The sequence below is a fragment of the Camellia sinensis genome, chromosome 6 (assembly GCF_055761805.1).
Source record: "Camellia sinensis isolate YWXY chromosome 6, ASM5576180v1, whole genome shotgun sequence".
NCBI classification, from domain to species: Eukaryota; Viridiplantae; Streptophyta; class Magnoliopsida; order Ericales; family Theaceae; genus Camellia; species Camellia sinensis.
The window spans coordinates 79,823,450-79,836,208 of record NC_138966.1 but is presented as its reverse complement, the minus strand read 5'-3'; positions in this window follow the sequence as shown (position 1 = coordinate 79,836,208).

Below are 12,759 nucleotides of genomic sequence, written 5' to 3'. Positions count from 1 at the left end.
CAAGCCCCAAATACGCCGCAACACAAGAGGGGGGAATGGTGGTGTTAATTTTCAACCCAAAAAGGATGGTATTAACCAAAGGCCAAAGCCAAACTCGTACGTGACCAACAGTCACAACAATAGGGAACTCCAATCCTGACTACAGTCAACAAAGGTGAACCTTGAAACAAACTCCAAACATGATGCAATACGAGAGGAGGGAAAGGGTGGCGTTAACCTTTAACTCGAAAGGAAATGGTATTAACTAATGGTTGTCCTACCCATCAAACCGAGTCAGGGATGGTATTAACCAAGGGCGGTGTTAACCATCACCTCGAGCAGGGGATGGTATTAACCGATGGTGGTGTCAACCATCAACCCAAGCAGGGGATGGTATTAATTGAGGGTGGTGTCAACTATCAACCTACGTAGGAGATGGTGTTAACCGAGGGTGGCGTAAACCTTCTTGAAATTTTTTGGTGTCCTGGTGCAAGCTTCATGTACATCTCTCCTCCTAAATCTCTACATATTTGTTATGTCCATCTAAAATAACAACCACTCTTGATTAATAGCTACTGATAAGAGAACTCGAACTATGTTCATTTTGGCAATAGAAGAAAAAGTTTCCTAATAATTTAATCCATAGGTGTGTGTAAACCCCTTAGTAACTAGCCTTGCTTTGTGCCTCTCAATGGTTCCATCATTGTTGTATTTGATCTTATACAGCCATTGACATCCCACTGGTTTTTTTCCTTTAGGCAACTTGACAATATTTCAAGTTTTCTTTTCTCCAAGAGCTTGGAGCTATTCCTCATAGCTTTTGTCTATATAAGTTGAGCACTAGCTTCTAGAAAACTGGTACATTATTTGGTATTAGAGATGCTTCTTAAAAACGTAGAGTAAGACTGAGAAACATTATTATAAGATAAACAATTCTGAATAGGAAATGGTGTATCATGATAAGTGATGAAAGCTTTCAATTTAGTTGGTGGGCAATGAATTCTAAAGGACCGACACAAATCATTATCAGAATGAGCTTCTTGAATGACTTCAGTTTGAGAACCATTATCAAGCATTTCAGGAGTACTATTATCAAGCGCAGGAATTGTGGAACTACATTAGGACTCGGATTCAAATTGGGATTAGCAATTAGAAGAGAAATCAATCAGTAAAACACCCATAGAACCGAGACAGTGAGTCACCACATAATGGAGCTTGAAAAAAAGCTTTAGTCTCAACAAAGTAGACATCATGAAAAAAAAAAAAAAAAACACGACCTATGAGTTTTAGGTTCATAACATTTGTATCCTTTCTTTGTAGATGAGTACACAATGTGTAGCACATGGTTCAAGTTTGTCTTGATTTGCAGTAAAGATATGCACATAACATAATCACTTAAAGTCTCTCAAGTGAGGAAATTCAAGTTTGTGAGATTCAAGAATTTCAAAGGGGGACTTAAATGCAAGGAGACCCAACTAAGAAGTCTGTTTATCATACGTGTTGTAGCAAAAACTCCATGAGACCAATATTACTTAGGGAAATTCATCTGAAACATGATAGATCGGGTCATTTCGAAAACATGTCAATTTTTTCATTCAGCTACCTCATTCTGTTAAAAAGTCCCTACATAACTCCTGTGATGAATAATTCTCACGCTCTCTTTTTTTTTTTTTGATAAGCTATGAGGCTTTATTAATGAAATGAGTCATTCAAGTATGAGGATACATCAATAAAGGGGAAGTAAGAGGATACATCAACAACAGCACAGAGGGGATCCAAAACTGTAGCTAACAACAGAGCTAACTGAAGCTAACATTGCTAACATTGCTGATCAACAGAGCTAACAGAGCAAGCAATAGCAAAGAAAACTCAATAAATAGCAATAGAGGACCCAAAACTGAAGCTAACCGTCCCCCAACAGTTGGCAAGAACCAACCATGGCAAAGACCATAAGCCAAAGAACCAGCAGCAGATTTCAGACTGAATAATCAGAAATCAGACAGCAAACCTGATCTGGTGGAGGTTGGATATAATGTCATGCACTGAATAATTCTCACGCTCTTGAGATAGTCATTGAATGCCTTCGATATATTCGGTACCATTATTTGAACAAACAATCTTAATACGATTATCAAACTGATTAACAACCATATTATGAAAATCCTTAAAAAGCATGCAAAACTTCAGTTTTATATTTCAGTAAGTAAAGCCATGTAATACAAGAATAATCATTAACAAAAATAAAGAAATATTTAAAATCATCATAAGAATCGACTGGAGTAAGGCCCACAAATTCGAATGAATGAACTCAGGCTTGGTTTGGGAAGTGGGTTGGCTTTTTGGCTTTTTGACTTTTTTGGCTATTTTAGCCTGGGCTTAAAAGCTTGGTTTGGGAAGGGCTTTTTGGCTTTTTGGCTTTTTTGAGTTTTTTTGTGAGAGAAAAATGTAATGATTATGGGTTGGATGTGATGTTTTGTTTGTTATGGCTAAAATAGCCTATTTTGTTTTTTGTGGCTAAAATAGCCAAAAAAGCCTCCAACCTCACTTGCCAAACAGAGGCTCAAAATGTTTAACAGATTTTAAAATAATGAAATAGGAAAAGCAAGACGAGTGTGCTTAGAAAATTGACAGACCTCACAATGACGAGACTCAATTGATAAAGAGGGAAACAGATAGGTTAGAAATGCCAAACATTACTACATTGACAATTAAGTAACTTGAAGAGCTTTATAATCCTTGTTAAGCAAGTATAAGCCCCAAGAATACATGCCCTTACCAATCATCTTTGTTGTGATATGATCCTGAATTACCATAAAAGTAGAAGAAAAAGTAGCATCACAATTTCTAGTTTTTCCAACTGACAGAAGTTTAGTACGCAAAGAGGGTATATAAAGAGCTTCTGAACTAGGATGATTTTGAAAGAAATTGAATTTACCATGACCTATGGGGATGAAGTACCATCAGCAATAGAGACAGATTTTGAATTAACATGTGAAAGGTGATGTTTCTAATTTATTCATTTGTTGGACAAGCTGAGTGAGTTATCCAAACGAAATTGAGGAATATGCGATCACGATATTGGCTTTATCAAATTTAGGCTTCATATGGGGATGAAGAACTAGGCATGAATCTTATGTATGTTTTGGCTTATTTCCATAACTACTTTGAACATATTGTCGTCGACCTTTATTTTTATCTTTGTCCTGAGGCAAACCTTAATCTCCACCAATAGTAGATTTTTTGTCATCATGCTTCTTGTCTACCACAAATGTATGTGTTTCGGCCATGTCAAAATATGTTAGAATTAGGGACAAACTTAGATCCAACACTCATAATCCTTTTTCTAGTTCCTTCACACTAAATAGTAGCACAAATATGTTTGTTTGACTCTTTGGAGAGGGAGATTGAATCAATAGTCCGTGAGACCCACCTAAAGGGCGTCTGATTGGGCCATGAGTAAGGAGATGAACTATCCCTAGGACTAGTAATCTCCCCATTTGTAGGACTAACAAAGCCATGAGGTTGTTGGGATTAGAAATTGAGTGAATGGATTAATTGTTGAAAGACCATTATACCCCTTGTCCTACTTCAAATAAAAGGGGTATAAGAAGGGTATTATTGAAATTTCATATAGTTTAATTTTAAATTTTTTTTTTTCCAAAGTTGCATTGGTTAGTTTATTAAGTAAGATGGATTATTAATATTATTTTTTTTTTCAATTAATTTATTTGTCAAAGAAATATTTAAAATTTTTAATAAATACTAAAAAATATATGGTTTTTTTTTTATTTTATATATTTAGCAAATTTTTAAAAGATTTTTACTCAAAATTTATATTTTTAAGTGTCTCTAAATTAAGGGGGATTTAAAAAAGTACCAAAAAATTATAATATTAATAAAATACTAAAAATAAAAAATATTAATTTTTGTTAATACTATCTATAGTGTTCTTAAAAGGGTATTTGATAACCTAATTCAGTACTTAAAACTGAATATATTGGGTGATAATTAATTAAGTCTGTTTAATAATTTTAATTGATATCACTTAAAAATTTAAGTACTTAAAATATAGTCTGAAATTTAACTTATTTAATTATGACTTAATTTATAAATACTAAATATAATTATTGATATACACTATTATAAACTCTTCAACACCACCACCACAACCACTATCATCATGCCACCTCTACTACTACTGTCACTACCACCACCGCCATCACCACCACTGCCGCCGCCACCACCACTATTATTACCACTTTCATCACTATTGTCATTGGTGTCATAAGTACCACTATCATTTTACTACTACTATCAATTCTCTACCGCTACCGCTACCATGTCATCACCATCACCACCACCATGCCACCACCACCACCACTGCCGCCATCATCATTCTGCCACCACCACCATTACAAATAAAAATTGAAATATACAATTTCAAAATAATAAATTTCAAATTTGTTCTTATAATATTAAACAATTTATTTTTGGTTCAGCACTTAAATATTTATCCAATAGTTTTTTAGTTTAAAAATTTAGTATTCAGTTTTCAATACTTAATTTTTAGTGTTTAGTTTTCAATTTTATCAAACACCATATAATCTGGTAGCGTACAAACAAATACTCTTTATCTTACATTTCCAATCTAATATCACCACACTAATAATCTCCTTACTCAATCCCACCATACTCTTAGTCCCCTTCATCTTATAGAGCCAAACAAATAAGGTGGGCAAACTAGTACTCATTAGTAGGAATGGCAATAGGGCGGAGCGGGGGTGGGGATTACACTCCTTGTTCCCGATCTCTGAAGCCATAAAATTCTCTGTCCCCGCCCGCCCCGCCCCGCCTTGTGCCATGTACGTGTTCAAATGATTGGATACTTTGTTAAATGTATCTCTACTGGATATATAGCTCAACCCTATCTGACTTTTCAGGAACTGGTGATGTGCCACCACCGCAGTGACTCAGAGTTTGCATTTTGTTTTTGGTTGGGAGCTGTGGCTAAAGGATATTTAATTGTAATGACTTAAAGCTATCGTATAAGGCAATGCCTTGAAATTTGTGTGCCTAAAGGTCGTTTCTTTTGTTTAGTCATCTAGCTTATTGAACTTGTTGATGGACTTGAATTGTCATTGATGTGTTGACCTTGGGATTGTAATTATAAACCTTAGTTCAATGGGAAAGATGGCTTTATCGTATTTCACTACACATTGTTGTGGTTTGTTCTTGTATAATATTTTGGGGTGTTACAAATGCTCTATTGGCTACAATTTTCCAAGACGATGCTTGATTACAACAAAAGTAAGTTTAAAATTCATTACAAATAAAGCCCTAGACTTGTACAAACTAATTACAACAATAATAAAAAGAAGCCCTTGGCTCGAAGTCCTTCCAAGCAACGGCCTTGGCAGAGGCATATCATCAGCACCTAAATATGGTTTTCCACATAAGGTGAACTAAAACCCAGCAGAGATACTCTAACGTTGTGTATGAATCTTTACAAGGCTATAAGGTGAATGCATATGCAATACTCTTGTCAAAGCATTTTATATTTCTTTCCAAAACCATGCAATGCTAGGTTTATATCACAATTCATGAAAGCATTTTATTTACAACAGTAAACAGGGCAATGGATACTATCACTAGAAATCTCTAAGTACGTGTCTGCCAGTAGGCTGCACAAGCACTACCAATTGTCATTTTTACAGGTACTAACCGGAAGGCTCGGCTCCTAACCGCGTGGGTTTCTGGACTTTACCAAGGACACACAGGCCAACATAATACCACAACCGCACCCCCTACCCAGATTCACCAAGGTATTCACCCATATTTCTCAAAACAATATACATTTTCAATGTGTCAAGTATGCAACAATGCTGAATGCGAATGGATGAGGAATTAGTTTTAATTCTCCTAAATCTCATTCAATTTCTATAACAATCATAATTATTCTCCACCGATAGCCCAAACCAGATATCTCTAAATAGATAGATAATTTTCAATAAAGATAAACTTTTCAAAATTTCAAGATGGGAATGATAAAACATATCCAACTCCACTACCATTATCATCATCATCATTCCAATTCCATAAAACCCAACATCATTTCCATTTCATCTTTACAAAAATCAAGTATTCACATTTTAGGGAAAAATCCCCATTTCATTATAAATCAATTCCAAGGATAAAAATCCACCATTTTATCACAACTCAACCACATTTACAACCCACAATCATTTCTAAGAAACCATTTTGAAAACCACTCTTTTGATTTCAAAACCAAAACCTTAGGTTGTCTAAGAATCCCCAAATCATAATATTGTTCAGAAAATCAAATAACCAAGTTAAAAACCATACAAAAGTATGGAGAAATCCCTATCTCAAAGCTAGAAGACAAGGAAGAGAGTGGAGAAGACTCAACGAAGCCAAAAACCAACTTTGTTCCGATTAAAATGAAGCTCTACGTGAGATCTACCTTTTTATCAAAGGGACTAGGATATAGAGATCAGTAGATTGAGAGTATTTGGAGGTTGAAAATGAGTTTTAGAGAGAAAAGGTCTAGATTCAAGGTTTTGAAATGTTTAGAGAGAGAGAGAGATAGAGATATGAAAAAGTGACTCAAAAAGTGGCTGTTACGAACTGATATATGCACAGACTGCTTGAGCGACCAAAACACCACTCAAGCAACCAGAAACAATAAGTAAGACTGCTCGAGCGAACAAAGTGACAGCTCGAGCAAAGAACACCACCTCCCAGTAGTTTTGCAGACAAAGGATAACTGTTCAAATGCAAGAAAGACTGCTTGAGCCAAGACCGCTCGAGCACAAGAAACACCACTCGAGCAAAACAAAACACCCTCTCAATGCCTTTGCAGACCTGCAAATACACTGCAGGTCCTCAAAGAGCGCTCAAACGACCAAAGGACCGCTCGAACGAACTAACCAAAATTTGGGCAGCAGTTCTATTGAAAAACAAACTCTCGACCTGTTCCAAATGCAACAGAGACATCCAAACGACCAAACTCAATCAAGAGTAAGATGAATAAGGATATAAACAACCAAATAAAACAAGGAAATTGAATCCAAAATAATAAACAAGTCGGGTCTAAACCATAATCGTTATAAGATGTGCTTTTACATCATCATCGAACGTTATTTTCATTTTTTTAGATACTTTGTCTCGCAATTGTTTATGCTTTGTGTTATGAAATTAATTACATCTATGTTTGCTAAAACTATTAGATGGACCTAATGCAAGAAGTACAGACTATTTCAATGTCATTATCAGGATTAGAAGTACACAAAAAATATATAAATAGATAAGATTTTACAAAATTTGTTTGTGAGTCTCACTTCTTGAAAATCCTATATTTCATTTATTTTTTGCATTATATTTTATGTTTGGTTTCTATACTCATTTTTTTTTAAATATAGTTTTCTTTGTTTTCATTAAAGTTTATTTTTTAAAATTTAATAAATAAATAAATCAATCATTTTCTATTTCAAACAATTTCATTTTTTTTTTCCTTAAAGTAGTTTTAGTTTTATGCAATTACTTACTTTTTGTTTTTCTATATATTGTAATTTTGTGCATTTTAAGTATATGATGTTTTCACTAATACAGTTAGAGATATCATGCGAAAATCAAACAAGACTTCTTGAAAATCCTATGATTCATTTATTTTTTGTATTATATTTTATGTTTGGTTTCTGTATTTTTTTTATATAGTTTTTTTTCTTTAAAAGTTTATTTTAAAAAATTAATACATAAATAAATGAATAAAAAAAAGATATAGTGACAAACACAGACATAGACATAAAAAATAAAAATAAAAATAAAGTATCCCATCACATTCATCTTCACAGCTCTTTGGTTAGCTTCCAACACCATCACCTTTGATCTTAAGAAAGCATAATCTCCAAAGTTAGCAGCATCTCCAGATCTTGGCCTATCAACTTCTTCCCTTGTTTCCTAGTACTTACAATTGTTGGTTTCACACACACAATACAATCTTCCATTGCTAGCCTTTTCAAACTCCGCCACTCTAATGGTAGCTTTTCTGCCAGAACCACACAATTATGTTTGATACCTCAAATCAAGTGTTTCCCCTCCAATGTCAATTGCAGAAGACATGTCAAATATTCCTAACAAATTGTATGATAAAGTTTAAACAAAATTAATCAACAAAAATAAACAATAAAACTAAAAAATAAAAAAGACACAATAGAGGGGAAGACAACTAAATAAATAAAAATAAAATAAATAAGATACAAAAATATAATAGAAAGAAAACTAATCAAATTTAAAAATAATAACAATAATAATAAATGAAAGGTAGCACCAGGATGTGCTATTCTTGCATATCAATTTGGGTGAAGTATAACAACTATTTGATAGCCTTCTTTTACATAGTGAAGCTAAGGACATTTTGGTCTTTTGGACAAATCATTTTTTAAGGGAAAGCTGTCAAACAAAGCCATACATGTGAAATGAGCTCATGCACCATAACTCCCATTTGTTTAGATGAAAAAGGTAACAATTGCACATCAATCCAAAACAACATGGGAGATGTCTACATATATTCAAATATCAAGGGGGTCATCTACAGCAGCCCAAAACCATAGCAGGGTTAAGTGCTTTTTACCCAAAAAAAGTAGGTTGATTCGATAATTGTAATATTTTCATCTTATTAATTAAAAATTAGGTTCTTTATGTATATTATCTACAATTTTTTTAAAGATAATCAATTATAAATTATCAACAAAGTTTGCCTTATAATACTAGATAAAGATAATCATATGACAATTATAAAAGATAAGTAAGAAAATCTAGATAACTATTCCATTTCTTGAAAAACTTTTCGAGTTAATTCTGTTTGAAAAACGTAAACAAAATAAAATTTTAAATTTTTTTGGATTAATAAATTGTAGGATCTTTTACTAATTGTAGGCACCCATTTTTTACCGACCTTAAGACTTGAGTGATCTATGAAAAACTCTCAATGAAGAAATCAAAGATCGTTCCGAGCATCAAACTAGGAATGGAGAATGACAAATTTTCCTTACACTCATATTGGCCATATGATTTTCTGGACTCTTAAATATATTTTTCAAATGTTTTTAAGGTAATTGGCACTTTTTCATTCATTTTGGCCATTTTTAGCAATATGTTTTCCAAAATGCCTAATTTAATTTTTATAAAGATTCTAGTTTAGACCTGACTCATTTGTTACTTTTGAATCCGAGAACCCGCATATTTAACTATTGTTCAACTCATTTCCATCTTGTTGTTTGTTAAGTTTGGCTATTAGAAGTTTTGGTTGCGTTTAAAATAGGTTGGTAAGTTAGTTTTTCAAAAGAGTTGTTTCCTAGATTCTGGCTTTTTCCCTCAGGTGACCATTCATGCGCTGGACCAGTTTATTACCATTTGTAAAACTACTGAGAGTTTGATATCTGCGCTCGAGCGACACTTCTTGCGCTCGAGCGAACTTTTATAGGTATGAACTACTAGGAAGGCGTCGTTGTGTGCTCAAGCGATGGTTTTGATTGCTCAAGAGAAGTTACTTATTGTGTCTATCACTCGAGCGGCCATTCTTGCACTCGAGTGGTCTGTGCATATATCAGTCTGAGAGATAGCCCTTTCAGTCACTTTTTCATCTCTCTCTCTAAACATTCCAAAACCCTAGACCTACTCTCACTCTCTCTCTAGTTCTTGATCTTTAATCCCAAATACTCTCAATCCATGAGTTGCATCACCTTAGTCCCTTGGAGAAAAACGTTGAGCATGTCAAGGGTTTCGTTTTGATTGGAGCATCTAGTGTTTTTGACACCGCTAAGTTCTACCCATCTTTCCTTCGTGTCTTCTACTTTGAGGTAGGGATTTCTTTGACTCTTTTATATGATTTTTAGCTTAGTTATTTTCTATTTAAAAAGGGTTATTTATTTGAGATTGTTTGGTAAAACCTAGGGTTTGGTTTGAAATCAAAAGAGGGGTTTTCCAAATTGATTCTTGAAAATGGTTGGGGGAAATTGGTTATGGACGATTTGGGTTGAGATGATGAAAATCTTTTCTTAAAATTGGCTTTGTGAGAAAATGGGGTTTTGTCCTAATTTTGAATATTTTGAGATTGTAAAGGAAAGTTGAAAACACTGTTGGATATTGTGAAATTGGAACAAGGTTTATGTTGATAATGATGGTAGGGTTGGATATGTATTATCACTCCCATTGTAATTGATAAAATTATATATTTTGAATTGAATTTATCTATGAAATAGAAATATCTGTTTTGGACTATCAGTGTGAGAATAGTCTTGATTGCTGTAGACATTGCATGATGATTAGGTTGAATTAAAACTAATTTCTCATACATTGTGCATTGAGCGTCATTTCATATTGAACCTTGTAAATGTCTTGATTTTGAGAAAAAATGATGAATACCTTGGTGAATCTGGTTAGAGGGTGTAGTTATGGTTATGATGTTGGCCTGCGTGTCCGTGGTGAAAGTCCAAAAACTTGCGTGGTTAGATGCCGATCCTTCTGGTTAGTACCGATAAAATGGCTTTGGTAATGCTTGTATTGCATACTAGAAAACATGTATCTAGAGATTCTCAGTGTTCTGTATCCACTGCCCTGTTTTCTGTATAAAAAGATTATTTTCCCGAATGGATATATAATCTGGCATTGCATTGTTTTGAGATGGAAAACGAGAAATGTTTAGAAAATAGAACGCATGTGCATTCACCTTATGACTTTGCTAAGATTTATATGTTGTGTTAGAGTATCTCCACTAGGCTTTGGCTTACCCTATGTGGAAATAACTTTCAAGCACTGATGATATGCCTCCGCCAAGGACATAGCTTGGAAGGACTCAGAGCTTAAGGCTTCTTTTTGGTTTCTTGATGTAATTATTTTGTTTAAGCCTCGGGCTTTATCTGTATTGAGTTTAAACTCATTTTGTGTAACCAATCACTATCTTAGAAAGTTGTATGCCATTAGGACATTTTTTATTTGATTTCAATTTCCTGTTTACCATGTATTCATGACATATGCTATAGATTCAGGATGTAGGATTTGTGAATATATATTGCATATGCCATCTTTTGTAATGATCAAAGCTATAATGAATAGAAGATATGAGATTGTTGATCTATTGTAACACTGTTATGTAATGGGGCAATGTTAATTTATTTAGGGTGCTACATTTTTCAAAAGAAACAATTTACAAAGCCAGACAACTTTCTGAGGAAATATACCAGACTACTGTACCACGTATAGACACCCCATTGTTTTACCGTCCTTAAGACTTGGACATCATTATTTGAACACCAGGTGATTATGCTCGCTCGTGTTCGTTTTGAGTCTCTGAAGGTCTCAGCTGAGTGCCTTGCCATGGAGCCTCTCAACTTGTCTGTTTTATGCTTGGCTGTGGACCAAGAGCTTGTTGCTTTGAATCTGGAGGAGAGGGTGGCGTGTCGGCCATCCCCAGTGCCCATCGGCCATGGCTTGTGCCTGCCGGCTATCAATGGTGGCCGATCGGCCACATTGACGGCCGATCGGCTACATGTGTGGTCGGTCAACCACTACTGATGGCCAACGGCCATTTTTCTCCCTTTTTCAGATATTTATTTGCCAGTTGTGCCAGCTGTTGATCAATGAGTGTATCCTCCATACACGTTTATGGAAGGATGAAGCCAAGCTTTTGGCTTATTTTTCTACATAATGGGGGGTCTCCCCCCATTTTGAGGGTTCAAAAAATTTGTGAGCAAAATTTCACTCTCTCTCTCTCTAGAATTCTCTCTGTCTTCCTCTTTAGTGCTTGAAAGTGAGTTTTCTCTACACTTTTGTTCTAAGACCCTTAGCCAAACACCTTCACCTTGGAGCTGAGATTCTTTAAGGCTTGGTTTGAGATCTTAAGCTTGGTTTTGGCTCAAAAATTGTGTTGTTTGTTGCTGTGTTTCAAGGGTAAGGACTTGTCCCTTTAAGCTTTGCTCTAGTTTATTGTTTAGTCATCTTTACATGCTACTTTGAGGCTGGTTTTAACCTCCAAAAAACTCTATTTTTAAGGTTTTAAAATGGTGGTTTGAACCTTGTTTAGTTAGGGGTGGTTTCCTCCCTTTGCTCTTTGGCTTGTAAAGTCTTTTGAGCCATCTTTCAAAGCTTTTGAAACACCCTTTTCTTGGCCTTTTAACCACTAAATTTCAAGGGAATTTCAATGGTAAAAAGATGGTTTTGAGGTCCAAAAGATGAGGGGGTGGCCTGCCCTCCTTGTGTCTTGTTTGCATGTGTAGTTGGCCTAGCATGTGAGCATGTTTTTCTACCTTCTTATGACTTGATCTCAGTATGTTTTAGTCACTGATTTAGCATGCTTTAACTCTGTTTTAGGTGGTCTTGGTCATATGAGCTTAGTCTTGTATAGCTATAGTGTAAAGGCCTTCACTAACTTTGTGTTTCAAGGTCTCTAACATGCTTTGCATGGGTTATTTGCATGCTATGGCATTGTTTTGCATGTGATTTCAGTGCATATATCACTGTCACACTCTCATATATACCACCCTTTCATTGCTTTTGAGAGTTGTGCTTTGTGTCTTGCTTGCTAGCCAACATGTGCGCATATTTTTCTTGTCTTTTGTGCCTAAATTTCAGCATGTGTTGGCTACTATTTGGCATGATTTAGCTCTGTCCAGAGCTGGTTTGATCATTTAAGCTTGATATTGCATGTTGTAGACATGCCCGAACGTCCCGGCTCCGTGCGCGAAGGGGCGAAATCGTTTTGTT